This window comes from Squalius cephalus (genome assembly GCF_949319135.1).
Source record: "Squalius cephalus genome assembly, chromosome: 19".
In the NCBI taxonomy this organism is placed as follows: Eukaryota; Metazoa; Chordata; class Actinopteri; order Cypriniformes; family Leuciscidae; genus Squalius; species Squalius cephalus.
Window position 1 is genome coordinate 34,323,609 of NC_137140.1, and position 8,523 is coordinate 34,332,131.

The following is an 8,523-nucleotide window of genomic DNA, read 5'->3' on the forward strand; positions in this document are numbered from 1 at the left end:
TTTCTGCTGTTGTGGTCTCGGTTGTGGTACTTTCTGGTGTTGTGGTACCCACAGTTGTGGTGCTTTCTGCTGATGTGGTCTCGGCTGTTGTACTTTCCGGAGTTGTTTTGCCTGTAGTCGTACTTTCTTTTTTTGTGGTGCCCGGTGTTGTGGTCTCAGTTAAGATGCTTTCTGCTGTTGTGTTCTCACTTGTGGTACTTTCTGTTGCTGTGGTGCTTTCTGTTGTTGTAGTACCCAAAGTTGTGGTCTCAGTTGTGGTGGTTTCTGCTGTTGTGGTCCCAGTTGTAGTACTGTCTGGAGTTGTTGTGCCTGTAGTCGTACTTTCTGTTGTTGTAGTACCTAAACTTATGGTCTCAGGAGTGGTGCTTTCTGCTGTTGTGATCTCGCTTGTGGTACTTTCCACAGTTGTGGTGCTCTCTGCTTTCGTGATCTCGGCTGTTGTGCTTTCTGTTGCTGTGGTGCTCTCTGTAGTTGTAGTACCCACAGTTGTGGTCTCAGGTGTGGTGCTTTCTACTGTTGTGGTCTTAGTTTTGATATTTTCAGGAGTTGTTGTGCCTGTGGTCATATTTTCTGTTGTTGTAGTGCTTTCTGCTGTTGTGGTCTCGCTTGTGGTAATTTCTGTTGCTGTGGTACCCACAGTTGTGGTACTTTCTGCTGTTGTACTTTCTTGAGTTGTTGTGCCTGTGGTTGTACTTTCTGTTGTTGTTATGCTTTCTTTCTCATGTGTGGTGCTTTCTGCTGTTGTGGTGCCAGGTGTTGTGATCTCAGTGTTGGTCCCTTCTGTTGTTGTAGTACCCACAGTTGTGGTGCTTTCTGCTGTTGTTATCTCTGCAGTTATATTTTCTGGAGTTGTTGTGCCTGTGGTCGTACTTCCAGTGGTTGTGGTGCCCAGTGTTGTGGTTTCAGTTGTTGTGCTTTTTGCTGTTGTTGTCTCACTTGTGGTACTTTCTGTTGCTGTGGTGCTTTCTGCTGTTGTGGTCTCAGTTATTGCACCTTCAGGAATTGTTGTGCCTTTGGTCATACTTTCTGTTGTTATAGTGCTTTCTGTTGTTGTAGTACCCACGGCTGTAGTTTTGGGTGTGGTGCTTTCTCCTGTTGTGATCTCGATTGTGGTACCCTCACTTGTGGTGCTTTCTGCTGTTGTTGTCTCTTTTTTGATATTTTCTGTTGCTGTGGTGCTGTCTGTTTTTGTAGTAAGCACATTTGTGGCCTCAGGGGTGGTGCTTTCTGCTGTTGTGGTCTCGGTTGTGGTACTTTCTGGTGTTGTGGTACCCACAGTTGTGGTGCTTTCTGCTGATGTGGTCTCGGCTGTTGTACTTTCCGGAGTTGTTTTGCCTGTAGTCGTACTTTCTTTTTTTGTGGTGCCCGGTGTTGTGGTCTCAGTTAAGATGCTTTCTGCTGTTGTGTTCTCACTTGTGGTACTTTCTGTTGCTGTGGTGCTTTCTGTTGTTGTAGTACCCAAAGTTGTGGTCTCAGTTGTGGTGGTTTCTGCTGTTGTGGTCCCAGTTGTAGTACTGTCTGGAGTTGTTGTGCCTGTAGTCGTACTTTCTGTTGTTGTAGTACCTAAACTTATGGTCTCAGGAGTGGTGCTTTCTGCTGTTGTGATCTCGCTTGTGGTACTTTCCACAGTTGTGGTGCTCTCTGCTTTCGTGATCTCGGCTGTTGTGCTTTCTGTTGCTGTGGTGCTCTCTGTAGTTGTAGTACCCACAGTTGTGGTCTCAGGTGTGGTGCTTTCTACTGTTGTGGTCTTAGTTTTGATATTTTCAGGAGTTGTTGTGCCTGTGGTCATATTTTCTGTTGTTGTAGTGCCTTCTGCTGTTGTGGTCTGGCTTGTGGAACTTTCTGTTACTGTGATACCCACAGTTGTGGTGCTTTCGGCTGTTGTGGTATTGGCGGTTGTACTTTCTTGAGTTGTTGTGCCTATGTTTGTACTTTCTGCTGTTGTGGTCTCACTTGTGGTACTTTCTGTTGCTGTGGTGCTTTCTGTTGTTGTAGTACCCACAGTTGTGGTCTCGGGTGTGGTACTTACTGCTGTTGTGGTCTCAGTTGTAGTTCTGTCTGGAGTTGTTGTGCCTGTAGTTGTACTTTCTGTTGTAATGCTTTCTGTTGTTTTAGTAGCCACAGTTGTGGGCTCAGTTGTAGTGCTTACCGCTGTTGTGGTCTCAGCTGTTGTACTCTTGACTGTGGTACTTTCTGTAGCTTTGGTGCTTTCTGTTGTTGTAGTACCCACAGTTGTGGTCCCAGGTGTAGCGCTGTCTACTGTTGTGGTCTCTGTTGTGGTACTTTCAGGAGATACTGTGCATGTGGTTGTACTTTCTGTTGTTGTAGTACCTAAAGTTATGGTCTCAGGGGTGGTGCTTTCTGCTGTTGTGATAGCCACAGTCGTGGTGCTCTCTGCTGTCGTGCTCTCGGCTGTTGTACTTTCTGGAGTTGTTGTGCCTGTGATTGTACTTTCTGCTGTTGTGGTCTCACTTGTGGTACTTTCTGTTGCTGTGGTGCTTTCTGTTGTTGTAGTACCCAAAGTTGTGGTCTCAGATGTAGTACCCACAGTTGTGGTGGTTTCTGCTGTTGTGGTCCCAGTTGTAGTAATGTCTGGAGTTGTTGTGCTTGTAGTCGTACTTTCTGTTGTTGTAGTACCTAAACTTATGGTCTCAGGGGTGGTGTTTTCTGCTGTTGTGATCTCGCTTCTGGTACTTTCCACAGTTGTGGTGCTCTCTGCTTTCGTGATCTCGGCTGTTGTACTTTCTGGAGTTGTTGTGCCTGTGACTGTTCTTTTTGTTGGAGTGCTTTCTGTTGTTGTACTAACCACAGTTGTGGTCTCAATTGTGGTGGTTTCTGCTGTTTTGCTCTTGGCTGTTGTACTTTCTGTTGTTGTGGTGCTTTCTGTTGTTGTAGTCCCCACAGTTAAGGTCCCAGGTGTGGTGCTTTCAACTGTTGTGGATTCAGTTGTTGTACTTCCAGGAGTTGTTGTGCTTCTGGTCATACTTTCTGCTGTTGTGGTGCCTGGTGTTGTGGTCTCAGTTGTGATGCTTTCTGCTGTTGTTGTCTCGCTTGTGGTACTTTCTGTTGATGTGGTGCTTTCTGTTGTTGTAGTACCCAGAGTTGTGGTCTCAGTTGTGATACTGTCAGGAGTTGGTGTGCCTGTGGCCGTGCTTTCTGTTGTTGAAGTGCTTTCTGCTGTTCTGGTCTCGCTTGTGGTAATTTCTGTTGCTGTGGTACCCAGAGTTGTGGTACTTTCTTCTGTTGTACTTTCTTGAGTTGTTGTGCCTGTGGTTGTACTTTCTGTTGTTGTTATGCTTTCTTTCTCATGTGTGGTGCTTTCTGCTGTTGTGGTGCCAGGTGTTGTGATCTCAGTGTTGGTCCCTTCTGTTGTTGTAGTACCCACAGTTGTGGTGCTTTTTGCTGTTGTTATCTCTGCAGTTGTATTTTCTGGAGTTGTTGTGCCTGTGGTCGTACTTCCAGTGGTTGTGGTGCCCGGTGTTGTGGTTTCAGTTGTTGTGCTTTTTGCTGTTGTTGTCTCACTTGTGGTACTTTCTGTTGCTGTGGTGCTTTCTGCTGTTGTGGTCTCAGTTATTGCACCTTCAGGAACTGTTGTGCCTTTGGTCATACTTTCTGTTGTTATAGTGCTTTCTGTTGTTGTAGTACCCACGGCTATGGTTTCAGGTGTGGTGCTTTCTCCTGTTGTGATCTCGATTGTGGTACCCTCACTTGTGGTGCTTTCTGCTGTTGTTGTCTCTTTTTTGATATTTTCTGTTGCTGTGGTGCTGTCTGTTGTTGTAGTAAGCACATTTGTGGCCTCAGGGGTGGTGCTTTCTGCTGTTGTGGTCTCGGTTGTGGTACTTTCTGGTGTTGTGGTACTTTCTGGTGTTGTGGTGCGCACAGTTGTGGTGCTTTCTGCTGATGTGGTCTCGGCTGTTGAACTTTCCGGAGTTGTTTTGCCTGTAGTCGTACTTTCTTTTTTTGTGGTGCCCGGTGTTGTGGTCTCAGTTAAGATGCTTTCTGCTGTTGTGTTCTCACTTGTGGTACTTTCTGTTGCTGTGGTGCTTTCTGTTGTTGTAGTACCCAAAGTTGTGGTCTCAGTTGTGGTGGTTTCTGCTGTTGTGGTCTCGGCTGTTGTACTTTCCGGAGTTGTTTTGCCTGTAGTCGTACTTTCTTTTTTTGTGGTGCCCGGTGTTGTGGTCTCAGTTAAGATGCTTTCTGCTGTTGTGTTCTCACTTGTGGTACTTTCTGTTGCTGTGGTGCTTTCTGTTGTTGTAGTACCCAAAGTTGTGGTCTCAGTTGTGGTGGTTTCTGCTGTTGTGGTCTCGGCTGTTGTACTTTCCGGAGTCGTTTTGCCTGTAGTCGTACTTTCTTTGTTTGTGGTGCCCGGTGTTGTGGTCTCAGTTAAGATGCTTTCTGCTGTTGTGTTCTCACTTGTGGTGCTTTCTGTTGCTGCGGTGCTTTCTGTTGTTGTAGTACCCAAAGTTGTGGTCTCAGTTGTGGTGGTTTCTGCTGTTGTGATCTCGCTTGTGGTACTTTCCACAGTTGTGGTGCTCTCTGCTTTCGTGATCTCGGCTGTTGAAATTTCTGTTGCTGTGGTGCTCTCTGTAGTTGTAGTACCCACAGTTGTGGTCTCAGGTGTGGTGCTTTCTACTGTTGTGGTCTTAGTTTTGATATTTTCAGGAGTTGTTGTGCCTGTGGTCATATTTTCTGTTGTTGTAGTGCCTTCTGCTGTTGTGGTCTGGCTTGTGGAACTTTCTGTTACCGTGATACCCACAGTTGTGGTGCTTTCGGCTGTTGTGGTATTGGCGGTTGTACTTTCTTGAGTTGTTGTGCCTATGTTTGTACTTTCTGCTGTTGTGGTCTCACTTGTGTTACTTTCTGTTGCTGTGATGCTTTCTGCTGTTGTAGTACCCACAGTTGTGGTCTCGGGTGTGGTACTTACTGCTGTTGTGGTCTCAGTTGTAGTTCTGTCTGGAGTTGTTGTGCCTGTAGTTGTAATTTCTGTTGTAATGCTTTCTGTTGTTGTAGTAGCCACAGTTGTGGGCTCAGTTGTAGTGCTTTCTGCTGTTGTGGTCTCAGCTGTTGTACTCTTGACTGTGGTACTTTCTGTAGCTTTGGTGCTTTCTGTTGTTGTAGTACCCACAGTTGTGGTCCCAGGTGTAGTGCTGTCTACTGTTGTGGTACTTTCAGGAGATACTGTGCCTGTGGTTGTACTTTCTGTTGTTGTAGTACCTAAAGTTATGGTCTCAGGGGTGGTGCTTTCTGCTGTTGTGATAGCCACAGTCTTGGTGCTCTCTGCTGTCGTGCTCTCGGCTGTTGTACTTTCTGGAGTTGTTGTGCCTGTGATTGTACTTTCTGCTGTTGTGGTCTCACTTGTGGTACTTTCTGTTGCTGTGGTGCTTCCTGTTGTTGTAGTACCCAAAGTTGTGGTCTCAGATGTAGTACCCACAGTTGTGGTGGTTTCTGCTGTTGTGGCCCCAGTTGTAATACTGTCTGGAGTTGTTGTGCCAGTAGTTGTACTTTCTGTTGTTGTAGTACCTGAACTTATGGTCTCAGGGGTGGTGCTTTCTGCTGTTGTGATCTCGCTTCTGGTACTTTCCACAGTTGTGGTGCTCTCTGCTTTCGTGATCTCGGCTGTTGTACTTTCTGGAGTTGTTGTGCCTGTGACTGTTCTTTTTGTTGGAGTGCTTTCTGTTGTTGTACTAACCACAGTTGTGGTCTCAATTGTGGTGGTTTCTGCTGTTTTGCTCTTGGCTGTTGTACTTTCTGTTGTTGTGGTGCTTTCTGTTGTTGTAGTCCCCACAGTTATGGTCCCAGGTGTGGTGCTTTCAACTGTTGTGGATTCAGTTGTTGTACTTCCAGGAGTTGTTGTGCTTCTGGTCATACTTTCTGCTGTTGTGGTGCCTGGTGTTGTGGTCTCAGTTGTGATGCTTTCTGCTGTTGTTGTCTCGCTTGTGGTACTTTCTGTTGATGTGGTGCTTTCTGTTGTTGTAGTACCCAGAGTTGTGGTCTCAGTTGTGATACTGTCAGGAGTTGGTGTGCCTGTGGCCGTGCTTTCTGTTGTTTTAGTGCTTTCTGCTGTTGTGGTCTCGCTTGTGGTAATTTCTGTTGCTGTGGTACCCACAGTTGTGGTACTTTCTGCTGTTGTACTTTCTTGAGTTGTTGTGCCTGTGGTTGTACTTTCTGTTGTTGTTATGCTTTCTTTCTCATGTGTGGTGCTTTCTGCTGTTGTGGTGCCAGGTGTTGTGATCTCAGTGTTGGTCCCTTCTGTTGTTGTAGTACCCACAGTTGTGGTGCTTTTTGCTGTTGTTATCTCTGCAGTTATATTTTCTGGAGTTGTTGTGCCTGTGGTCGTACTTCCAGTGGTTGTGGTGCCCGGTGCTGTGGTTTCAGTTGTTGTGCTTTTTGCTGTTGTTGTCTCACTTGTGGTACTTTCTGTTGCTGTGATGCTTTCTGCTGTTGTGGTCTCAGTTATTGCACCTTCAGGAATTGTTGTGCCTTTGGTCATACTTTCTGTTGTTATAGTGCTTTCTGTTGTTGTAGTACCCACGGCTGTGGTTTCGGGTGTGGTGCTTTCTCCTGTTGTGATCTCGATTGTGGTACCCTCACTCGTGGTGCTTTCTGCTGTTGTTGTCTCTTTTTTGATAATTTCTGCTGCTGTGGTGCTGTCTGTTGTTGTAGTAAGCACATTTGTGGCCTCAGGGGTGGTGCTTTCTGCTGTTGTGGTCTCGGTTGTGGTACTTTCTGGTGTTGTGGTACGCACAGTTGTGGTGCTTTCTGCTGATGTGGTCTCGGCTGTTGTACTTTCCGGAGTTGTTTTGCCTGTAGTCGTACTTTCTTTTTTTGTGGTGCCCGGTGTTGTGGTCTCAGTTAAGATGCTTTCTGCTGTTGTGTTCTCACTTGTGGTACTTTCTGTTGCTGTGGTGCTTTCTGTTGTTGTAGTACCCAAAGTTGTGGTCTCAGTTGTGGTGGTTTCTGCTGTTGTGGTCTCGGCTGTTGTACTTTCCGGAGTTGTTTTGCCTGTAGTCGTACTTTCTTTGTTTGTGGTGCCCGGTGTTGTGGTCTCAGTTAAGATGCTTTCTGCTGTTGTGTTCTCACTTGTGGTACTTTCTGTTGCTGTGGTGCTTTCTGTTGTTGTAGTACCCAAAGTTGTGGTCTCAGTTGTGGTGGTTTCTGCTGTTGTGATCTCGCTTGTGGTACTTTCCACAGTTGTGGTGCTCTCTGCTTTCATGATCTCGGCTGTTGCACTTTCTGTTGCTGTGGTGCTCTCTGTAGTTGTAGTACCCACAGTTGTGTTCTCAGGTGTGGTGCTTTCTACTGTTGTGGTCTTAGTTTTGATATTTTCATGAGTTGTTGTGCCTGTGGTCATATTTTCTGTTGTTGTAGTGCCTTCTGCTGTTGTGGTCTGGCTTGTGGAACTTTCTGTTACCGTGATACCCACAGTTGTGGTGCTTTCGGCTGTTGTGGTATTGGCGGTTGTACTTTCTTGAGTTGTTGTGCCTATGTTTGTACTTTCTGCTGTTGTGGTCTCACTTGTGGTACTTTCTGTTGCTGTGATGCTTTCTGCTGTTGTAATACCCACAGTTGTGGTCTCGGGTGTGGTACTTACTGCTGTTGTGGTCTCAGTTGTAGTTCTGTCTGGAGTTGTTGTGCCTGTAGTTGTACTTTCTGTTGTAATGCTTTCTGTTGTTGTAGTAGCCACAGTTGTGGGCTCAGTTGTAGTGCTTTCCGCTGTTATGGTCTCAGCTGTTGTACTCTTGACTGTGGTACTTTCTGTAGCTTTGGTGCTTTCTGTTGTTGTAGTACCCACAGTTGTGGTCCCAGGTGTAGTGCTGTCTACTGTTGTGGTCTCTGTTGTGGTACTTTCAGGAGATACTGTGCCTGTGGTTGTACTTTCTGTTGTTGTAGTACCTAAAGTCATGGTCTCAGGGGTGGTGCTTTCTGCTGTTGTGATAGCCACACTCGTGGTGCTCTCTGCTGTTGTGCTCTCGGCTGTTGTACTTTCTGGAGTTTTTGTGCCTGTGATTGTACTTTCTGCTGTTGTGGTCTCACTTGTGGTACTTTCTGTTGCTGTGGTGCTTCCTGTTGTTGTAGTACCCAAAGTTGTGGTCTCAGATGTAGTACCCACAGTTGTGGTGGTTTCTGCTGTTGTGGTCCCAGTTGTAGTACTGTCTGGAGTTGTTGTGCCTGTAGTCGTACTTTCTGTTATTGTAGTACCTAAACTTATGGTCTCAGGGGTGGTGCTTTCTGCTGTTGTGATCTCGCTTCTGGTACTTTCCACAGTTGTGGTGCTCTCTGCTTTCGTGATCTCGGCTGTTGTACTTTCTGGAGTTGTTGTGCCTGTGACTGTTCTTTTTGTTGGAGTGCTTTCTGTTGTTGTACTAACCACAGTTGTGGTCTCAATTGTGGTGGTTTCTGCTGTTTTGCTCTTGGCTGTTGTATTTTCTGTTGTTGTGGTGCTTTCTGTTGTTGTAGTCCCCACAGTTATGGTCCCAGGTGTGGTGCTTTCAACTGTTGTGGATTCAGTTGTTGTACTTCCAG

General features: G+C 46.2%; 1 long non-coding RNA gene across 1 annotated transcript; it reads right to left on the bottom strand.

Moving 5' to 3' along the window:
* Positions 1-466: 466 nt before the first annotated feature.
* LOC307146856 lies at positions 467-2,323 on the bottom strand. Its single transcript, XR_013819175.1, has 2 exons — positions 2,284-2,323; positions 467-828 (listed from the first exon to the last, which is right to left on the bottom strand). It is a non-coding gene; the product is annotated as an uncharacterized lncRNA (long non-coding RNA).
* Between the last annotated feature and the right edge of the window lie 6,200 nt (positions 2,324-8,523).